Raw genomic sequence first — 24225 nt, 5'->3', positions numbered from 1 at the left:
GAGGAAACCCACGGGGAGAACATGCAAACTCCACACAGGGAGGACCTGGGAAGCAAACCTGGGTCTTCTAAATGCGAGGCAGCAGCGCTACCACTGCACCACCGTGCCGCCCACCGCTAAATATTCGCAGGCAAATCCACAAGTTAATACCGGGAATGCCTGTTAAACATCTTAGATTCACAAGTAGCGATTTGGGTAGTGAACACTTCGATGAATGAAACCTGTTATCTTTACAACGGTTGACAAACACGGAATGTAACTTGAACACAACACGTCCTCCAAATACGAACCTGACTGAAAGAAATAATGATAATCAAATCCTTGATGACAGCAACACTCATAACAGTCACAAAACAATTACATTGACAATCATGTTATGTTATTTTTAAAATGTTTTCTTTTCTTTTTCATAACTTCTTTAACACACTACTTCTACGCTGCGAGGCGCGGGTATTTTGCTAGTATAATATAATTATGGCATAGTATACCTTAAAGTTAAAGACTGCCGGTGTGGAATTTTCCTCTGGATATCCCAATTTTCCTTCCAGACCCCAAAGATGGTGGTGTGTTACACGACTTTAGCTTACCCTTATACTGATGATTGGAAGTGTGTCCCATGCATGTGCCCTGCCGTAGACTAACACTCTATCCAGGATTGGTTCTTGTCTTATGCTCACTGCTGTTGCTGAGGATTAAACCTTATACTAAGAAAGGCTGTCTGAAAAATGGGGATTTTTGGGAGTGGAAACCTTAACTAAAGTCAAAATGGAAATGTAGGGATCTGTCCTCTTATTCATCAAATAACTAATCTAAGAATCACAGTAAAGATAATAGAAGCAAAAAGTCAGGAACCAGAGATTCTAACGCTATTAACATACACACACAGAAAAAATTGTTTTGGATATCCGTAAACTCGGACAATAATGTTTCTGATGTGCTAGTTTTTATAGCGTTGCAATGATGGTGTTAGTTCCATCACTTCTGGAGATGCGCTCAGTAGCAACAAGTATTGGATTATATCAAGGGCTAAATGGGGTAGTAGCAGAACCCCAAAAAGAGGGTCAATTAGAGGAAACAAGGCAGTGTGGCATGGAGGTTAAGGCTTTGGACCTAAAAGCCTGTGTGACCATGAGTAAGTCACTTCACCTGCCTGTACTACAGTTTGAGAAAACAAAATGAAATGTAACCAATTGTATCTCAAATGTTGTAAGTTGTTTAGGATAAAAGCATTGGCCAAATTAATTATATCCTTAGAATTCGCCATGCAGCTGGCTTAGGGAAACCTTTTTTTTTATCGCCCTATGATGCTTTGGATTCAAGATTACTGAAACACATTAAAGTCGCTTGCTACTTTAGACCTCAGTACCCAAAGTCCACTGCTGTGCGATGAGCCATTTTGACCCTTAGGAAAAAAACGTCAAATAAGTACCCATAATATAAATGTGATTTTTTTTCTCCCATTACAGATGCAGCAAAAATATAATTTATGTAACCTTAATATGCGTTTTTCATTTTGCCTTTGTTTTAGGAATTATGAGTTAAGCCAGCAGCCTCCAAAACACACGTGTTGATTGAGTTGGCTTTTCTGTTACTGAAAATGCTCTTTAAAACTGTTTGAATAATAAAAGGAAAATCAGAAATATGGCAGTTATTTCCGAATATGCTTAATGAGAAAGGAAACCAGCTTTTGTGTGCTACGATGAATACTTAATGATTTAACATAAAACAACAGCAAATCAGGGACCTCAAGTTCAAGAATGAAGCGAGTCTGTATCAGGGGTAAAATGTATATTTAGGGTGCTGGAGAAACATTTTAGAAATGACAAACCAAACTCACAAGTAAAAATTATAAAAACGCTGCCTCTCAGTTAGGAGACCCGGGTTCACTTCCCGGGTCCTCCCTGTGTGGAGTTTGCATGTTCTCCCCGTGTCTGTGTGGGTTTCCTCCCACAGTCCAAAGACATGCAGGTTAGATACATTGGCAATCCTAAATTGTCCCTAGTGTGTGCTTGGTGTGTGTTTGTGTGTGTGCCCTGCGGTGAGCTGGCAACCTGCCCGGGGTTTGTTTCCTGCCTTGCACCCTGTGTTGGCTGATATTGGCTCCAGCAGACCTCTGTGACCCTGTAGATAGGATATAGTGGGTTGGATAATGGATGGATGGATGATTGTGCAAGTGATATGCAAACCACATGCAAAATACAAAAGTATTGCAGCATAGAGTCTCTGGAGTAACCTGATGCCGAGATGAATGCGAAGTAAAATAAAGAATCAAATACCTTTGAATAAGTGAAAACCTCAGAGAACACAGTGAGAGAGATAAAGGACTTGTGCTGTGCTATTATGAATTCATTTTCTCATAGTTTTGTGTGTATATATATATTGTCGCATGTGGCTGGGGGTGGAGCCCAGCCGGGACGCCCAGGAGGACAGGAGGAGGGCTTCTGCCTCCTCCAGACCGCGAGGGGGCGACCTCCCTGGTTGTGTTGGGTTGGGCAGGCGGCGCCCCGGTGCCTGAAGAAACCTGGAGCCCATCACTTCCACCACACCAGGAAGTGCTGGGGGGAAGAAGACTGGGGACACCCGGAGGGCTTCTGGATGCGCAGCCGGCACTTCCGCCACACGGGGGTGTGTCCGTGGGGGATTGCCAGGAAAGCAGCTGGAGCCCATCTGGGTTGCTATTTAAGGGGCCACCTCCCTTCCATCAGAAGCAAGAGTCAGGTGGAAGAGGACGGAGCTCGAGAGAGGAGTGGAGGCGGCCAGAAGGAAGGCAATTTGTGACTGTGAGGCCTGGACTTTGGGGGATCGGTGCTGGAGGCACTGGATGTGCACTTAAAATATAAAATATAAAATTGTAAATATATTTGTAAATAAAACGTGTGTTGGGTGAAGAAACGATGTCCGCCTGTCTGTGTCCGGGTCCAGTTCCACTATATATATATATATATATATATATATGTATATATATATATTCCACTTATTGCTAGTTTGTAGATGTTGTATTTTGCTTGTTGTTATTGGTTTGTCTGAGTTGCTTGTTTGAGGCACGGTGGCACAGTGTCCACTTTGAAAAATTCATAAACTCTAAAAGCATTTAATTTGCTCCAAAACTTTTATAATTTCTTAAACATAACATTAAAAATAAAAAAATAAAACTTGTAGGACATCTTCTGAAATGTAGCCATTGCATTCAGGCTTTACTTGACATTGTCTATAACAAATGAAAGTGATGACAGATCTTTCCACAAGCTCATGCTAGTGAAGAATATCCTCAGATCCACAATGGGACAGGAAAGACTGAATCATTTGACTCAATTGAGAATGATTTGGTTCAGTAACTGGATTGTAGTGAGCTGATCAAGGAGTTTGCTGTGAAGAAATCCATTAAAGTTCACTTTTGAAAAGCAAGCATTTGTCTATGTTAATATACAGAACATCCTACACAGTTCTGATATTTCTACTTTTGTAGGCATTTGTGGTACAGTTCTTTAATTGACTTTTCAAACCTTGGTTTGTGATGGTTACTTGTCTTCTGTACTGTGAGAGAATAATTTAAAGGTAATAATAGTTAAGTATTTTGGTTTGTAGTTCTCATTTAATTATATAAGCACTAGTAACGGCACACTGCACGTTATACACTTCGTTACCATTCGTTTGCTCAGAGGTTGATGTGCTTGCTGCTACCTGAGCAGCTCTTCTTTTCTCCACCCAAGTGGCCCGCTTCTTCTCTTATCACATTAAAACTGATTAAGTCAGTGTTTGTATTGCAATTACTTAGTATGTTTGCCTTAATTTTTCACTTAAGCTGGCACTTAAGTTTTCAATTTGCCTCAAGAATGAGTTAAGATATGAAGAGGTAGGGGAACTGATGGCAAAGGTGGTAGGTATGAGAACATGTGCCGCATGGCTGGCCTGCTGGCAGCTGCGGTTAGTTGATTCTACAATAAAATAAAAATAAAAAAGAGTTATAACCTTGGAGGTCACTCGTTACCCCAAAAGCAGACAGTAGATGTCACGTAGTATAGGTGTACCAAATTTCAGGTCAATAGGTCAAGGGGTTTGCCAGCTACAGGTGATTTAAAATCCTGGACAGACAAACGAACAGCCACGGAAGCGTATTATATGTAAGCATTTGTTTTAGAAATGTCATGAAGGGAACAACTGAGATGGTTAAGTAAATGAAAGACAAGAATGTACTAGGAGAATGGTTGATGTAATACACAAAATGTACTAGGAGATGATCAAGAGGTCAGCGGATGTCCTGTAAACAACCAGACTGGACAGTTGTCACATGCACAGAAATTTCAAGGGTAATAGCTGAACCTAAGAGATATGAGAAGAACAAGAGTGTGGTAGAACAGACTTTAATTTGGAAACGTCATTTTAGTAGAAGTCAACAAACCAATGAGAGTAAATGTATGTGTTTGTCAGCACTGTCATGTAAATTCAGTTTTTTATAAAACGGATCTCTTACCTTATTTTTTGTCCAGTCTCTGACAGACTACTGTGATGAATGCTCCCTCTTCAGCATTTGTTGAAAAGAATAAAAGACAAGTTTCCTCCTGCCTGGTTTCAGACTTAAAGAGTTTTATCAAACTGGTCCTATTAGAGTAGTAATTAATGTGTTGATTTCATCCACAGTACAGCAATGGCTAATTAAAGATAGAAGCTTTGATACAGCATACTTTGTCTCTCATAAGTTCAGCGTGTAAGGCCTTATGTTTTTTTTGTTCTTCAGATTTTTATGATTCACTTTAAAGCTAAGACATTGTAGCAGTCACCTCCTTTACTCTGTGACACATTGAAGGTGATATATATATAGTGCTCACAGCATTTTCTGTAGGTAGACCCCAAAAATAATTACTAGCCCAGGGACCCCCACCCTACTTAATCTGGCCCTGGTATCAACTAAAAATGTTGTGACGACAGTGACTCAAAATGATGGCGCCCCATGAACAGGAAATTTGGCAAAAAAAGGTGTAAATTAATGTATTAATAACTGAAAACAATGTTAATAATATAAAATAAGTTCATAATGGAACAGAAGCTGAAACTAACTCTCAGCACCTTTTAAAATACAAACAAAGGCATAACAATAGGATTGGTTCTGTGCCCCATTGCTGCCCTGAAGTGTTCATAGTGGGTAAAAGACATAAATAAAGGGATAGGTATTGTAAAACAATAGGCATGGCACAGCAATATGATATGTATGCCCTTTGGATGTTTGACAAAATGTCAATCGCATACAGGGCGAACATGGAAACAACACGGGGGGACAAGGATTTGAACCCAAGAGCCACTGCTACACAGTGCCACCCTAAAGTGGAAGCATTAGTTTGAAATTTGTATCCACATTTGTCGTGTTAGCAAAAATATCAAAGGAAATAATTAAAAGAAAATTAGTATAAATGAAGAAGGACATAACACACTCTACCCAGAGTACAAGAAAGTAATGCCACTGTATAAGTATCATCGAGCATTTGTCTTTGTTTTCCTATGACATTCAGTGGGGACTTTTGTTTCTTTGATTACTCTGATTTATGATGCCAGTCATTCAAAACCTAAAGATGAAAACCACAATGCCTTTGGAAAAGCCACAATATAAGATTCATACTTTGATGACATCAATATGTTTGTCAAGGCCTGACTGTTGATGAAATTGTCTCTGCTTCACGCTTGATACAAATGTTTATAAAGAAATCCCATAAATCTTGAGAATAGTTAACAAACCTAGCTTAAGCTTGCCCTGGCAGACTCAGTAGACAGCAGGACTGAATGACTTCACCAAATCAAAACTGTGTGTGCTGGCTTGATAATAGGAATTTTTTATTCCACTCAGCACGGTTCTAAGGAAAACAATCAGTTCTGTCGATGTGTTTCTGCTTTACTTTACTTTATTTGTTCTGACCTTATAGATGTTTATGTCTGAAAACTGCAGTTCAGGACATCATAAAAGTTGTTATCTTGGCCTGTTTACTTGGTTCATTCATAAGCTGTTTAAAGAAAATCTTCACTCCACACTGTGCACTCTTCCCGAAAATGCTGCTAGCCAAAGGATTCAGACAATTCCCCAAATCCCACGGCAGCGAGTGGGTGGATTCAGCCTCTGAAAAGAACTTATCTTTTATTTCAGTTGGTGGCCTGCGAGCCATGAAGTATGCAGTCATCAAACTACATTGACGTGACCATCCAGAAGCTCCATAAATTATTTTAATGCCATTCAGACAAGTCTAAATATGGAAAGGAAAATGGAGGTCTCTGTTACTCTCAAGAAAGCAGGATGATAGCTTAACGGCATTAGATTAGAATGATATGTCAGCACTTGTCCGTCTCATGATGATTTCTCCATAGTTGTAAGGTGCAGCATTTCAAGTTCTTACTTTTCTTTCTTTTGTATTTCAGTTATCTGGGATTTTTTGATACACATTGTTTGAACTTCATCAAAAGAAAAAGCGGAGAAGTGATCACGGAAACAGCAATTGTAACTGTCAAAAAGCAGCTTGATGACTGTGCCTGTTATTCACATACTGTATTAATAATACTGGAATATTATACTGTGTGGCTGTAAGCCTACACTGCATGAAAATACTAAGCTGCAAAACACTTCATCCATCCATTATCTATCCATCCATCCAACCCATTATATCCTAACACAGGGTCACGGGGGTCTGCTGCAACCAATCCCAGCCAACACAGGGCGCAAGGCAGGAACAAATCCCTGGGCTGGGCACACACACACACACACACACACTAGGGACAATTTTGGATGCACTTAACCTGCATGTCTTTGGACTGTGGGAGGAAACCCACGCAGACACGGGGAGAACATGCAAACTCCACGCAGGGAGGACCCGGGAAGAGAAACCAGACGGGTCTCCTTACTACAAGGCAGCAGCGCTACCCACTGTGCCACTGTGCCGCCCCTGCAAAACTCTTGTGAAACAGAAATACTGTATAGGTAAGTAACTGTAAAAACATAATCTGAATGACAGGGTCCAACGACCGCTGTGCTAGCCCCTTCTTTCCCGTCAGTTAAATATAAAACGTAAAATTAAAATGATGCCTTAGCTCTTCCAGATTCATTTCTGGGAATTTTTTAACTTCTGTTTCATTAATGGGAGAATTCCTCTCAACAAAATCAGTTCTATAAGCCATAAATTGCTACAGCAGTGGTTCTCAACCTGTGGGGCGGGCCCCTCGAGGGGGTCGCGAAGTAACAAAAATATGAAAAAAACATAAACCAAAACAAATTAACTTAAACTACATTCTGATACTAGAACAATAAATAAAGAGTTAGATAAATGTCGATAAAAGTTAAGTAGGCATAATAAAATATGCATCTACATTTCAAAAAAATGTTAGGGGGGGCGCAATTAAAACTGTTATGAAAACTCAGGTCGCAGATACTTAAAGGCTGAGAAACGCTGCGCTACAAAAATCCTCTTCTTATTCTTTGCTCCTCCATTTTCCAATTGCAGTATGAAACATTTACACTCGTCCCATTCCACTTCATCAGAGTCTGCCATCTCAGTAGAAGGGCTCTCCTAGATATTAAAGGGGCTGAGCAAAACTATTAACACTTGACCGATTCTTGCATTTTTAGTCCCTGACACAAAAAGTTTCCTTTTATACATCCTGTGGCAAAAAATGGGAACGCCCCAAGCAGCAGTAAATCAATTTATATAAAAACCACAGCAGTACAGGTGGCATGGATATAGTTTATAATTTCTAAAGCAGAGCAAAAGAACAATTTCTTGGTCCAAAGAAGCCATAAGTACACATTGGATAAAACCCCCAGGTTTGGTGTCTTCATGCAAGTGGAGAATAGTTGCACGTTTGAAATCTGTGCACATACTCCTCCATTTTGACAAACAGCCAAAGAGGACGTGGCCCACCACGACTGTAGGTTGTGTTAGACAATACCCCATAACCTCTCTGTAGATGTCCTGTTTAGAGACTGAACAAGGAAAGAAGAGGCCTATAACACGGACCAAGAAATGAAATGAGGTCAAGTTCAAAACAGTGTGATTACTTAGAAGACAGAGATATCTAAATAACTAAATACTGAAATGCAAAATAAACCCGTAGTCAGGAAAGCCATGTAAACATTTTGACAACCATAAAAGCAAAACAAATAAAGTACGAACAAATTTTTTGTACTGCAAGATACTGAAGGATCAGGACAAAAAAACATAGTCGAAAATATAAGTGGGGTCATTACCAAAAAAGGATAAACTGATCTTTCACCACGTCAGAAACGTTAGACAAGAATCAGAAACCGTTGAACGAAAAGAAAAGTCAACCGAGTAGAGAAAGCACAGAGAAATGCACATAATTTCTTTCCAAACATGGGCAAAATAAAAATCACAAGTGCAGGAACTTGTAGGTCATACTGATGACAACATACGTTTCACACTACTGCAGAAATCCAGGAAAGTTTACTAAGCTGACACTCCAGCTGGAAAACAGAAGTAGCAGAGCAACAATTCAAAATGGTGTCGTAGGAAGTCAATAATGTGAAAAGTGGACTCTCTGAGTATAAAATCCCCAGTTTAACCAGTTCAATCCCAAAAAAAGTTTAAATGAGAAAGGTATAAAAAATTAATAAAATGTACTCATCACAACAGTTTTTTTTTAAAGAAGTTTATTTAATTATGGGTGAGTAGAAGAGTGTTGTGCCAGTATGTAATGTGTCGCACTAATGACGTCGAATGTCGCGGCACCGGTGACTTCACCCACAGTAACTGGGACGTGTCCTAGAAACAGACTCTATGAAATAACAGTACAGAGAGCAAAGTAATCTTTTATATATATTTCTCTTCTGGTTCATCCTGCTTCCACTTCAAACCCCACACACAGCCAACACAGCATTTCTCGATTCCTATTCGTCCTCTTCCAAACCCTTCCCCACGCTGCCTGTGGCCTCCCATACACCTACGTTAATGCTGAGGTCTATGTTGATTATTTTGATTTCAACAAGTTCGGGTGGAACAGCTGGTGGATAAATAAATGAATGAATGAGACAACAAAGCAATGTGAGAATACTGAATAAATTAATAAATACATTAAGTGAGGAAACAAATGAAAAAAGTGGGTCATATGAGGATATGTTCATGTGACACAGCCTTCAAAATTCCAAAAGGTGCTGTGATACTCACATTACAAAACATTGTTTCATATAATCATATGCCTTGTAGATGTGGGGTTGTGCATAATACACAACTAAACACAGATGAAGTTTACAAATTCAAGGATTTGTACACTGTGGTGATCCCTGACAAAGAGCACTGAATTTTTCAACAATGTTGCCTCACAAAAATACAAATAAGAAGTGACAATTTCCTTTCACTTGACTTTACCAAACTGTAGGTGGAAGTGCTGTTCATACATGGATCCCTGAACAAAATATAAAACATAACTCAACACATGTTCAGAGCATTAAATTTTAGCACAACATTGCCTTCTTCAAGAGCTATTGACTATTGATAAGCCAGGACTTAGAAACCACAACTGATATTAGAGATCTTATTTCAAATAAGTTTAGGGGCCATTACATTAAAAGCTCAGTTGCCTATACGCTTCAACCTGACTCGAGGTATGATGAGCAGAAGCTGAGACCTGAGGGGACATGATAATATTTGTAGTTGGAGTAGATCAGCAATATAAGAAAGTGCCAAGTCATTAGGATCTTTAATTCTTTCAGGGATGAATATATTTTTCCAAAAAACTCAAAGCAATGGTTTCACACATAAATCAAATTAAAATGTCTATTGCCGCGTGCTGTGGCAGCTGTTGGCGCCTGTTCACTGTCTCTGGTGGCTATACGGTGGTGGCTCGATGGCCAGTAGAAATGGGCAATGGTGGCTGTCTTCACGTGGCATGTGGGCAGTGGTGGCAGTCATAGTGCCTTGTAATCTGGTTTGTACCTCTTATCAACGTAAGTGGCAGTCCTTCCAAGTGAACATTGCCAGAGACACATCAGCTACACAAACGTATACAGCATCACGATCAGCTGCAGACGGTTCAGCAGATGCTAGTATCTCACTTTTGTTTTCAATGTCCAACTCCAGATCACTTGCATCAAAGTCTGACAAGTCAGAGTCTGATTCAATGATAATGTGCAAAACGTTGTCTGTGGAGTATTTTATTTTGCGCATTTGCTTTGGTCCCTTGCCAAATGTCAATGACATTTTAGAGGTTGTTTTCTCTTTGCTACTCAGGCATGCATAGGAAATCCATGTCAAATCAATTAGGCCAGAGGCTATTAAACTGTGGGGCGCTGAAGCTGTGCAAGGGGGGCGTTGAATAAATGAACAAGACATCAAAATGAATTTTTTACATTTTTATTTCAAATTTAAATTTGCAAGCATATAATCACAATGAATGCATTATAACTAAAATTAAAATAAAACATTTCTAAGGCAAAGATCTAATGACTTATACACTCACCTAAAGGATTATTAGGAACACCTGTTCAATTTCTCATTAATGCAATTATCTAATCAACCAATCACATGGCAGTTGCTTCAATGCATTTAGGGGTGTGGTCCTGGTTGACAATCTCCTGAACTCCAAACTGAATGTCAGAATGGGAATGAAAGGTGATTTAAGCAATTTTGAACGTGGCATGGTTGTTGGTGCCAGACGGGCGCGTCTGAGTATTTCACAATCTGCTCAGTTACTGGGATTTTCACGCACATCCATTTCTAGGGTTTCCAAAGAATGGTGTGAATTGGGCGGTCTCGTGGTCTGGAACCCCTACATATTTTATTTTTTTCTCCAGCTTTTGGAGTTTTTTTTTTTTGGTTTTTTCTGTTCACCCTGGCCATCGGACCTTACTTATTCTATGTTAATTAATGTTGACTTATGTTTATTTTTTATTGTGTCTTCTATTTTTCTATTCATTTTGTAAAGCACTTTGAGCTACATTTTTTTGTATGAATATGTGCTATATAAATAAATGTTGATTGATTGATTGATTGAAAAGGGAAAAACATCCAGTATGCGGCAGTCCTGTGGGCGAAAATGCCTTGTTGATGCTAGAGGTCAGAGGAGAATAGAAGGTCAGAGGAGATAGAAGAGCAACTTTGACTGAAATAACCACTCGTTACAACCGAGGTATGCAGCAAAGCATTTGTGAAGCCACAACACGCACAACCTTGAGGCGGATGGGCTACAACAGCAGAAGACCCCACTGGGTACCACTCATCTCACTACAAATAGGAAAAAGAGGCTACAATTTGCACAAGCTCACCAAAATTGGACAGTTGAAGACTGGAAAAATGTTGCCTGGTCTGATGAGTCTCGATTTCTGTTGAGACATTCAAATGGTAGAGTCAGAATTTGGCGTAAACAGAATGAGAACATGGATCCATCATGCCTTGTTACCACTGTGCAGGCTGGTGGTGGTGGTGTAATGGTGTGGGGGATGTTTTCTTGGCACACTTTAGGCCCCTTAGTGCCAATTGGGCATCGTTTAAATGCCACGGGCTACCTGAGCATTGTTTCTGACCATGTCCATCCCTTCATGACCACCATGTACCCATCCCCTGATGGCTACTTCCAGCAGGATAATGCACCATGTCACAAAGCTCGAATCATTTCAAATTGGTTTCTTGAACATGACAATGAGTTCACTGTACTAAAATGGCCCCCACAATCACCAGATCTCAACCCAATAGAGCATCTTTGGGATGTGGTGGAACGGAGCTGTGCCCTGGATGTGCATCCCACAAATCTCCATCAACTGCAAGATGTTATCCTATCAATATGGGTCAACATTTCTAAAGAATGCTTTCAGCACCTTGTTGAATCAATGGCACGTAGAATTAAGGCAGTTCTGAAGACGAAAGGGGGTCAAACACCGTATTAGTATGGTGTTCCTAATAATCCTTTAGGTGAGTGTATGTGCCTGCTTTAAAGTACACAGCCTGTCCAGGTTTGGCTTGATATTCAAGATAGACACTCTGAGCTCCTTTTCTATTTGAAGTTTGTTTCTATGACGAGCGGCGCCACTGCTGCTGCTTTTATAGTCACGTATTTTCAATCTAGAAAGTTCCAGACATATCGGTGTCTGTCGCGAACATTCAGGTATCAGTAGATCAGGTGATAATCCGGCGACTGCACCACATTGGCAGCATAGCCAATATTGCGAAATTGAGTTAAATAATTTATTGCGTATTAGGTTATTTTCATGATACAACTAACAGCGGTATAATATTTGTCGGACGAAAATACGTTCGTCTCACGCAGATTGACTTCATCGGAGTCCTCGTTTACGAGATTTTAAAATTAAAACATATTTAATTGTTTCTTTACATAAAAATTAAATAAGAATAAATAATTTATTCTTTGTTTTGGGATTAGAATTACTACCAAAAACCACATGAGGCATTTTAACAGTTATTAAAGCACTTTAAAAAAATAATTGCAAATATTTCATTGAAGTTACCCGAACACATGCAAATCTTATGAAAGTAAAAATTATAGGATATACCACGACACCACACGAGTATCATACCTTTGTTAGTTGTATCATGGTTTATTCTCATCTGTCTTATATTATGCAGGGGGTGCAGAATTATTCCAGGTAGAAAAGGGGGGGTGCGAAATACGAAAGTTTGAGAACCGTTGAACTAGGCTAACTTTCCTTCTAGTGAAGAGAGTTGAACTAAAACTAACGGTGAGTTTTGTCACCGTTTACAGCTGATTACACTTCTCTACACCCCAGAATTTCGACAAAAGATGACATTCATCCTAAGAGAATTTAAAACCAAAAATAACATCTTGAACCGTATTCTTAAAACTAACAGGAAGCCAGTACAATGAGGCTAGTACTGGAGTGATACAGGTCCTCTTCCTAGTGACAGTCAGCAAGTGTCCAGCTGCATTCTGAACCAATTGTAGGTGTGACAGAGCTGGCTGCTTCTACACACCCACATAAAGGGAATTATAGTAAGATAATTGAAAAGTAATGAAAAAATTGATTATTGTTTAGGTCAGTATGAGAGAGGAATAATTTTGTTTTACTTATCATATTAAACTGAAAATAAACTGTTTTTACCACTTTATTGATGTTTTTCAGAATAAAGGCCAGGATCAAAAACAACACCAATATCACCTAGCTTGTGATTTCATAGAGAAGGATAAACATTCAAGCATTTGCAACCAAGTACCTGTGAGAGAATGTCTGCCTGATGCAATAACCTCTGTCTTTTAGACATTAAGCTTAAAAATTATTGTTCAAGCACAGCTTGATAGCTTTTAATTAATTTTAATTCAAAGTCAAGCAAAATGACACCTTTTGTTGGCTAACTAAAAGATTGCAATATGCAAAATTTCAAGGCAAATCTACAATATGCAAGCTTTCAATTTTAAAAGGTGTGATGTTGCTTGACTTCTCATTACATCCATAATGGCTAACAGTGTACAACACCCTAGTAGTACAATTAATTTGTAAGCAATGTCTTCTCTAGATGTGCTTACTACTACAGGTATATTTAGAACTGATGAGAGGCATTAACCTGTATGGATAGGTTAGCAAAATTCTGTTGTACGCTGTTTGTTTGGCTTTAGTGAGGAAGGTTGGGGAGGGAGTCCCGATGACTCGTCAAGCCCAGGGGTCCCCTGGATTGGGATTGGGTACAGTCCCAGGTACTGCTCTTGATAATTTGTGGATGAGATTCCAAAGTGGTATTTGTGTGATTGTCAGACTTTCTCTAATTTTATTTTCATTTTCTGGGTCCACACAGATCGTAAAAAGACCTCCATCAAGGTAATTCTGAAGTTATTCCCACCTCTTCCTCCTGGTTTCTGTTTGTTCCTCCTGTTTCTTTACTGTTCTCACCACTTTTTATAGAACTGTTGACATGACAAGATTTATATTCAGACATGCTTGAAATTATCAGAGCCTTTTAGATGACTCAAAGATCAGTCCCTGTATTTATCAAGCATCTCATAAAGGCAAGTGTTTCACAAATCTCAGAGTGACACAAATTTGGTCTTACACATAGAAGTAGAAGCATTTTAACAATATTCCTAATGCTCATAACTTCAATATGGTTAAGAAGAGCTTGTGAGCTGTCCCAACTTGTTAGGAGCTGCCAGAGGATGGCGCTGAGGCAGAGATCAGTACACACATCCCTGGAAAAGGGTGAATGTTTTGGAAACACTTGACAACATGAATTTGTAAAAAGATATTAATTTGACAAGGATGGAATAATATCCATAACGAATCTTGTCACAAACAGTAGTGTCATTAGTGGGATCTTCCAGGGCTTTAGCCCATGATCTCAGGTATGCAAAGACACCCCAGCTCCATCGTATGATGTCCATAGTTTAGCACAGCTCCACAACCTGGGATGGATGTACTACCGCCCTCCACTAGATGGCGAACTCGAAGAATTCCAAGGAGGAAAATGGACCACGAACTCCAAGTCAATTAACAGTTTTAACAGAGTGAGGCTAAGCTGGTAGTAAGTAAGTAATGATGGTCCTGGTTACAACCAAAAATTTCTCAAAGCACCAAAGTTTGAATGACCTTACAACACATGAGGTACTACGCAGACTCACACATGTCAAGGCAAGCGTCATTCATGCAAATCACTGGTATTCCTGGAGTTGTTGGTGTGATTAATGGCATACACATAAAGATCAGTGCCGCCAAGTGCAGAATATCACAGTATCAACACGGGTGGTCATGGATGCAAACTGTATTGTAGTAGCCAGAGTCCTGCCTCAAGATGGGTGATTGACTCTAAAATGTCACACAGGTATGCTGAGCTTTGCATTCCATGAACTTGTGGATTATTCACTTTATAGCTTACAAGCTCATGAAGTTTCAAAAAGGCAGGTGGAAACTACTGGGGTGTAAACAGAGCCTCGCAGAAGATAAGGGGGGATCATAGATAAGGAAACAGCACAGCACAGTGGAAAACAATTGGGACATTGGAAGAGTGAACATGAAACAGCAGACGTACAGCTGTGGCTAGTTTCAGTAACTGTTAATTTACGAGGCACTTAGAAGGCTTAATAACTACTTCACATGTCCTACTCTGAAGTAGCAGTACTAGGGCGTTGTACTGTGTTAGCCATTATGGATGTAGTGAGAAGTTAATCAAAATGACACATGTTGCCTGGGCCTGAGTTGCCTTGAAAGTGTGTATTATTGTAATCTTTTAAGTTAGTCAATAAAAGGGGTCATTTTGCTTAACTTCTGTGAGGTAGGACAAATTTTGATCCTAGTGTAACTTTAAGGGCATTTCCTAGGAGTAACTCTGAGATGCCAATGTCAGAAGGTGCCTTTAAATTGTTTACATGTAACACACATCATTAATGTGCCAGTTTGACTGTGATCTGGCTATTTTCGTCACAAATCTCAAAGATCTGTCAGTGACAGGAAAATCTGGGCTAAAATTGTTTAGTGTGAGTCTGTCCTAAATGTATAAAGAAAACAAACAATGAAATGAATTGTTAAGGAGAAGAATGTCTGAGTGAATGCTTCAATAATGTCTCCCAATTTAAATACCACCATTGCTGGTGTCAGGGATGCCAGGGGCAACGACCTGCCCGGAAGTGCTGGGGGGAAGATTAAAGAGGACACCCGGTGAGCTGCCAGGAGAACAGCCGGCACTTCTGCCACGCTGGGGCATGGCCAGCGGGGGAGTGTCGGGAGGGTTCACATCTGGCGTAGTCGGCAGGATGCTACGCCTGTTTCAAGGCGGGGACCTGAATTAAACAAACAATTGTTGTGGACAGCCCGGCGCAGCAGGGGATCCCACCCATGTACCGCGGGAGCTGCATGCCAGGGGTCCGCAGGAGAGCTGTTTTACCCTGAGGCGGATCGACGGTGTGTGGAGCGGGGCTGCAGGAGGCTCCCACAGGCGTATAGGGAGGCCACGCCGAGGACGTCTCCTCGGTTAGACGGGACCCGGGAGGTGAGTTCCCTGCCTAAAGGCAGCCGGCCCTGGGGGGCCGGGCGTGTGTTCCTTCTTGTAGGTAGGGACTGCCTGGATCTGCGTCAGTGGCAGACGCATGCTGGTCGCTGGAGCTTCGATGGCGCGGTGATGCCTGCGGGAGTCGTGGAAAAGGAACCGCTGCAGCAACAGCGAGGCTGCCGGCAAGCACGTCGCCGCCGCAGAAGGGGAGGCAAGATGGCCACGGACCAGAAGTCCCTCCCCCTGACAGGCACGCGATTGGACGGTGTGTCTTGCGCACCCGCCAATGACTGTATAGAGGCGGGCCCAAGGAATGTCCATCACGTGCAGGGGGGAGACCCGATTGGGCCAGAGGAAGAGGCCCACAGGAAGTTGCTGGCGTCGGAGGCTGACAGACAGGTAGGCTCGCGTCGGTTAACTCTCTCTTGCCGGCTGCTCTGTCGGAGCTGGAGGCATGCCTTCAGCCTGCAGGGCAGCGTTTGTTTCAGGTGCTACGTGCCCTCCGGGCAGAGACGCAGGTACTGGAGAGGAAGGCAGTCGCGTCCATAGAAGAGCTTCGATTGTAGATCTGATGGCGCAGCGCTGGATTCTCCAGCTGGAAGTGCACGGCGGGAAAGGTAGGTTCACCCGTCCCCGTACAGCATGAGGGAGGGTCTGCTGAACACGGCTGTGATTCACAAGATCAGTTTCAAGAAAGCAGCCCTCCAACAGTAGGTGTGGCGCAGGAGGCTGTGCGCGCGGCGAGGGGGGGGGTCCGTGAGGACGCTGGTTGGACACGGGCTGCTAAGTGTCCCGGGCCCTAGCGTCCTCCGCCCTGAGTTGGCCACGGTCTCGCGCCGTTCTGTAGGGACACAGACGGGAAGGAGTCCCTTTCTTTTTCATAAGGGGACTCAGACCGTCAGGGCGTCCCAGATAGACAGGAGGAATTGGAGGCTGGGTGCCGGTTCCTCCGATAAGTTGGGACGCGATGCTGGGTGCACGCGTCCGGGTGCTAGCCGCCGTCTGCGGGGGCAGAGGAAATCCCTGAGGCCGGTGGAGAGGAAAAGAGTGCAGGCGGTGCCGGCGGTTCCAACACCAGGAGGGACATGGAACCCGCGGAGAGGGTGCCGAACAGGCAAGTGCCAGAGTGCCGAATGCAGGGGGGAACGCTGCCAGTGCGTGGCACAGGAAGGGTGCCCAGGCAGCGGCTCTGCCCCTGTGTTTCTCTTTTTTATCGGGACGGACCCCGGACAAGCAGTAGGACCCACTTCGTTGGGGACCTGCCCTCAGGAGTCGGACCGTCTGTCAGAAGATCTCTCCGCTGGGGTGCGGGTGCCACCACGGCTGGAGGAGGCTGCAAGGAAGTGAGTGGCTCCGAACAAAGGGGCGCGGAGGCCTCGGAGGGGGTGCCGAACGAGGGGGCCCCGGGATGCTGGTAAGAGGGGGGAGCGCAACCTGTGCGAGGCACAGGAGGGCACCAAGTGGTGGTGCTCAGGCTGCGTCTCCACCCCTATTCCTGTTTGGAGAGCAGGACTGGACCCCAGCTGTCCTGGAGTAGGACCCACTTCGGGGATATGCTGCCCCTGACGTGTCGCTCTTCCCAAGTGGTCTTCGCTGGCTGAGGGGCACTGTCAGGGATGCCAGGGGCAACGAACCGGCCGGGACGCCGTGAGGGACCGGATGTGGGTCTGAACCCACCCTGGATCACGTGGGGGCCGCTGCCCTGGTTGCTTTGGGGGCCACAGGTTGAGGGCATGGAAGCCCCACCCTGCAGGGGCCCATGGTCACTGCCAGGAGGTGCCCAAATGCCTTGGGGACCTGTTATCTCAGCACTTCCGCCACACCCGGAAGTGCTAAGAGGAAGATTAAAGAGGACACCCGGTGAGCTGCCGTGAGAACAGCTGGCACTTCCGCCACGCTGGGGCGTGGCCAATGGGGGAGTTTTGGGAACACCTGGAGTTCATCCGGGACATGCATAAAAGGGGCCGAATCCCTTCATTCAGAGCTGGAGTCGGGTGGAAGAAGGACGAGGCATGAGAGGAGTGTGGAGGCGGCCCGAAGAAAAGGCATTTGTGTGGCCAGGACTGTGTATTGGGGTTTGAGGTGCACGGACTATGTCTGAGTGACATAAAACATTTGTAAATATTGTAAGTAATAAACGTGTGGTGGTGATCAACAACATGTCCGCCTGTCTGTGTCCGGGCCGGGTTCACACTGGATTTGGCAGTATTGCCACATGCTGCACTTGGGTCCCAATTCAGGTGTTTTGTCATGTGGTGGGTGCAGCGGAGGTTCCCAAACTCTCCTCCTCTCCTCTCGACCATCATAAGAGATAGCTGCTTGTGAAATTGTACTAGATAAAGAGAAACAGATAGATTTTCCTGTGTCTCTTTTTGGATGTATGTGTGTCAGAGGGTCACCTTCTGGGGCTCCTTGGAAGTAAGCACTACCACCCCGGGATACCAGGGAACACTATCACTAATTCAATTGTCTCTTTTCCACCCGCGGCTCCAAGAAGACGTCTACTGTGGGCAACTGACCTCTCCCCTTTCAGTCCATGAGCTCTAAGAGCAGGGTGCTCCTGGAAGGAGGCGTCTCATTTAGGAGATGAGCTTCCCACCAGACAGAGCTCTGACCCTGAAGCCTGAACGCTCTTTAGAGCCTGTTTACTCCAGCCAACAGCTGATTCTATTTTTTGTTTTTCCTTATAATGCCATTGTGCGCCTTTTATTTTGTTCATCTTTATTATTTCAGCAAGCAGGTTGGCCTCCATGACATAGGCCTGAACACAGTTAAGACAAATGTGTGAACAGAAGGAGAGATTAGAGAGAGGGGACAAAAATGCCTTTATAACACAATCATCGATACAGCAACAGCATTTCAGATCCAAACGTGAAAAGTGAGGCAATTAGGAAATTAAGTTAATAAGAAAACATCTTGCCGGTAACAAGCACAACATAAATTTTTAGTTTCAAATGAAGTAGGGTTTCCAAAAACAATCCTGACTTTGGACTTAGTGATCCCCGGAGGGGGCTACTTCCTACCACATTGCTAGGCAACGGCTTTCATATATTCCCTGTTCTTTGTGTGGAAATGTGTTTTGAAAAATTTGGAGGAAGAAAATATAAAGTCTTTAAAAACAACCTGGGAATGGTATGAAGATGTTGTAGACTCTTTCATGATTTTATTCCATGATTCCCACAGGAAGTACAAAACTCCCTTGTAAATAGAAGAAAATATCAGAACAGGATGTTTATTAGTGCAGTAAAAGTACTATAAACTAAAGAGGTTCAGAGATTAGCTCAACTGATGTTTGAGACAGATATACACGACCAGCGGCTTAGGTCATTGAAATGTTACAGGAATGCATCGACCAGTCAAGTAAGCCCGAGAAGCATGTAAACATGTCAAAGACCGCACCACTTCCATTCACCTGTCCTACTATGCCTCCTTCAGCCTCACCACAACATCCTGCTGAGGCAGCCACCTTGGACATAAAGAGCTAGGCTACCATCATTCCTTTTGATGTTTAAGACCTCCTTCCACATTGTCACACTTACAGCACACTGTAGGCTTTGACAAAGCAGTGGCTCCCCCCAGTAGCGTCTTCCTCTTCTAAAGCATTTCCCACTGTCATGTGGCTCTTTTGGATCACTCACGTCTTTCGTCTGATACCCCCTTGGATCCCCCCACACAGTCAGACTAGTTTCTCTTTAATCATCCTCTTCTCCACCATATCCATAATTCTTCTCCTCACATCACAAGCTTGTATCGCTTTAACCTTCTTTCCTGTATTTTCTTAGAGACTTCCTCAACTTTGATTGTACTTCTGATTCTCTCATTTCTGACCATATCAGGCTTTGTTTCTCCACACATTCATCCAGATTTCACTTTCATGCACCTTTTTAAATGCCCGTCCATGCTCTGACCACAGCTTGAAACACTTTACCCGTCACTCTTGCACTAGTAGAGCGCCATAAGGTATTACACATATGCTTATCATATCATAATCAAATAGTGGGTTATTCTAACATTCAAAATTAATCATTAAAATACACTGAGACCCCATAAAGGCTTGTGTTTTTATAAGTGACAACATAGCATTTTCCATTAAAAATCTTTACTGAGAACTTCCCCTCCTCCATTACTCCCGAAATTCAGAAGCGGACAGTGGTATTAAATTGACAACATTATAACTTTTCTTTTCTCCAGATGTGCCTACCTAGTAAAAGACACCTCTTGTCAAGACCGGTCTTGCATGTGAACCATTTCAAGTTCAAGTTTTTTTTGGTAAAATATGTCTAATTTCTCCATCCCTTTTTTCAATCATTTTACTCAAACAACTTAGAAGAAAGGAAAAAGGCGTCAAATTTATTTTAAATACGTATGCATCAAGGAGTAGCCCACATGCACACTTGTAGTCCAGCTGTTAGAAATCATTATAATGTTAACTATGTCGGTCAATCAATCAAACAGTTTTCCTTTCTTTTCTAACAGCGCCATCACAGAGCACTTTTCACTCACTGCAGCACTTTATTCTATTTGCCAATGTAAACCATGCAATAAATCTTTGAATGTAACTGTCATGCTGCCAAAGTGGCTCTTGAGAGTGATGCCGTAGAGGAACCACATCTACATGAAGGTTTCAGAAAGAACCTTTATTTAAATCTGCATCAGATTTCATAAATAACAATGAACAGATGATAAGATGTTTTTGAAATACCAATGGCTTTATGATTTTAAAAGGACTCTGGGTGCAGATAATAACACAGGCTAAGTTCCGATTTTCTTTATCTCTTAGTGTCTTCTGCGTAGTGTCACGCATGATCACCTTCCTGGCTCGGCTAAGGTAAGCAGTAACACTCCCAGCATGAGAGGGGGCGCTAGTGATGAATGTTTCTTTTCTTCCACCTGCAGCTCCAAGAAGACACCCAGTGAGGGCACCTAACCCCGCCCAAGATGCTCAGAGAAGGCCACGCCCCTTCAGGTAGGGGTTCAATTAAACTGAATGGGCCCGGAAAGTGGTGTCTCATTTCTGACCTGAGACTCGACAAGGACGGAGCTCCACTGCAATCACTTATTAACCCTTTCCTGTTGGGAAAACTCTGTTTGGGCTATTCCCTGTTAACTACAGAATACAATACAAAATACTGCTCCGAACATTTAAAGCTCTCCACAACCACACTGATCTCCTCCAGACTTACACTCCCTCTTGCTCAGCTTTACTTTCTTTGTACCACACATCAGACTCTGTTCTATGGAAGCTCGAGCGTCTCTCGTAGTGCTCCTCAACTCGGGAATTCTCTTCCCTCTCATATTCGTCAGCTCGATTCAATAACAGAGTTTAAAACTGCCCTCAAAACTTATCTTTTGAAGCTGGCATACCAATTGTGAATTCTACGCGGTTACTGCCTGTTATCTCTGTTTGTTTATTAATTATTGCTTTGTGATTTATCATTCTCTTGTTTTTATTTTACTAATGTTGTTTAATTTTATTGTAAGGTGACCTCGAGTGCTAAGAAAGGCGCCTATTAAATAAAATGTATTATTATTATTATTATTATTATTATTATTATTATTATTATTATTATTATTATTACTGCTGACTTTTCAGTCCTGCCATTGTGAACTCAGTTTTGTTTCCTTTTGGTTTATTCATTAAAACGGGTCACCCATTTGGTACACTAAACTGTTATTTATGGATTTGAGTGTTCCGTTGACCGATTACAGTTGCCTATAAATATTAAACGATTTCTGTTTTTTCCACATGTTAGGAACCTTATCAAAACTCAAAGATCTAAACTCATATGCAAAGAACACTTCCCATAATGAAATGGTTCTTTATTAAGCAATAGTCACTTTCCCACCGCAGGAACTTTGTTTTCAGGAACCAACCAAGTTCCTGTACGATGTAGGCCCTAGGACACTTGTGATACCTGACATCTTTTGAGTTTTGCGTTCCCACCATGCACTAGGAACTGTAACCTTTATGGAAAATATGTGGCATGCAAAAACGAGTGATCCGCTGTGAAGTGAGGCACATTTAGGAGTTTATGGGGAACGGGCACCCCACACCCTCCCGATAACTTCAACAAGCTGTGGACATTTCAGGGACCCCCTTCGATGTGGTGAATGGCGCAGCACACCAGGGAGGCGGCTTTGAAGAGTGTTGAAGTGCAGCCTCCACTTTTACCGATAACCCTCCAAAGTCCAAACTATTAACAGCTTTGTACGATGGTACCAGTGCTTGTGGACAACCAATTGTCTGATCATCATTCACAAAAGTTCCTAGATGAACAAAAAGTACATACCCTCATGGTGTAGAAACCAAAAAAATGTACCAGGAACTACCAAGTTCCTACGGTGGGAATTTTACAAAAGCCCCTGGTTCATAAAAAACAGTTACTGCAGTGAGAAATTATTGATTCTACGAGGAACAATACAACCCCGTAAAGTACTATTCAAGAACCGTTATTTTTGACGGCGTGTTCACATTCTTTGTGGAGTTTGCTCGTTCTCCCTGTGTTTTTTTTTAGTTTCTCTCATGTTAACTATGATTTCCGTTCCTCAATCCAAAGACTTCTGTTTTAGCGTGGTTTGCATAATTACACTGGTCTCCTGTAAGTGTGTCCTTCAGTGGACTGGCGCCTGTCCAGGGTGGGCACTCAACGTTGCGACCCCAACCAGTATAAGCAAGTTATGGGTGATTTTGTACTAAAATACATCAAGCAGACACTGCTACAAAATCTCAGGTAACAAAAATGAACATGAACTACAGAGTAAGCTTTGGTTAAAGAAAAGAGCGTCGTGAATAATATAACAATAAGTGAGCGGTTTGGACGCGTTTTAATGTGAAATAACGTTCAACGCGCATCAAAAAAAACGAAGTCTTGGACTTAAATAGACATTAAATTGAATAATATGTAGGAGACTATAGTATAATGCATCATCCCCGTTAGTACGTTTAATTGAAACTGATTGTCGCGGACGTAAGCACCAGTAAAATATCCAAAATTAGGCGATGAGACAAAACAACAAGAGCATAGCGCATTTCGCACGGTAAGCCCCTCCGCCCGCAGCACAGATTTCGCCCCAGAGACCGGACGGTGACTTCGGGAGCGCAGCCTGCGCCGGGTTCTTACCGTTAGTCGCGCTTTAAAGATCTCCTTTCTGTTCCTTTTGGATTAGATTTCCATGGTTCAGGCAGCGTCCCGCACGAGCTCGGATATCGCTGCTGCTTCTGTGCTCTGTCTAACTGCTCTCAACTTTCTTTCTTTCTTTTTTTTTTCTGGAGAGAGGCTGCACAGGAAGCAATGACGATGGACCGGCAAGACACGTGAAAAGTTAAGATCTTTAGGGGAGGAATAGGCTTTTTTCTTCTTCGCGCTATTATACCCTTTTGTTCATTTACGCTTTTTTCTGCAAAACAAATATATTATTTGAACGTATATCGCTTTCTGTCACCTCTTCTGCTTCAACTCTTCCACATCCAAAGGGGCAGGAGGGAGACTGCCTGTGGACTGACTTGCCATGGGGGAGCCTTGGTTTTCCTAAATATCTGAAACTCAGAATGTGATGTAATACATAATGTAAATGACAGACTTACTGACTAGTTGCAGCCAGTTATGTAACATCACCTAAGTGCTACCAGATGCTCCATTCTCAACATTACAGAACCCGCTTAATCCAAGCCAGGGCGCCGCAGCCTTTACCAACAGCACGGAGCGCATAAAACAACCCTGGACGGGACGTCAGGCTTAGCTGGGCACGCACAGGGGAACACACACAGGACACGTGACCCACTCCGTATTATAAGACTGACAAATGAATCTAAAAGGATGAGACGGAAGCCAGTTCTCTAGAAACGCAGCACTGCACAGCCGTGCCCGCGTCACCGGTGAAGTGACTATATTTAATCGTTTATTTTTTCAGATTATTATATATCCCCTCTAACCGTTTGAGTATAACTGGTGACTATCTTAGTCGCTGGGGGCAACGAGCGTGCCAAGTATGCCAATGAATCTGACTCGCGTACCAGCGTTGGGAGAGGCAAAACACTTTGAAAATAACAAGGGGTCCTCACGAAGCTTTACCTTTTACAGTGCCCTGTAAACACCGTAGTTCGTTCGCTCGTGTGCAGCAGATGAGAGAGTACTAGTTATGGTAAGAATGAGGTTCCTCAGGGGTCTGTCCCGGCAGCGTTACTTTTCATGATTTATGTTAAAGGCGTAATTTTCCGTAATAGTAAACGTGCTAAAGTCGCAGATGATGATTGGTGCAATGGCAGACACTGAAGAGGAGGCAAAAACAAGAG

General features: G+C 42.6%; 1 protein-coding gene across 1 annotated transcript in view; it reads right to left on the bottom strand.

The window, feature by feature from the left end:
- Positions 1-23401, bottom strand: part of dennd2b (DENN domain containing 2B) — a 419955-nt gene extending 396554 nt beyond the window's left edge. The window contains exon 1 of the mRNA XM_039748358.1: positions 23054-23401. The gene's annotated coding sequence lies outside the window, so the exon portion shown is untranslated. The remainder of the gene's footprint in view (positions 1-23053) is intronic.
- Positions 23402-24225: the final 824 nt, after the last annotated feature.

The sequence above is a fragment of the Polypterus senegalus genome, chromosome 1 (genome assembly GCF_016835505.1).
Source record: "Polypterus senegalus isolate Bchr_013 chromosome 1, ASM1683550v1, whole genome shotgun sequence".
Taxonomy (NCBI): domain Eukaryota; kingdom Metazoa; phylum Chordata; class Cladistia; order Polypteriformes; family Polypteridae; genus Polypterus; species Polypterus senegalus.
Note: the sequence above shows the minus strand (reverse complement) of the source record. Positions and strands in the feature narration are given on the sequence as shown.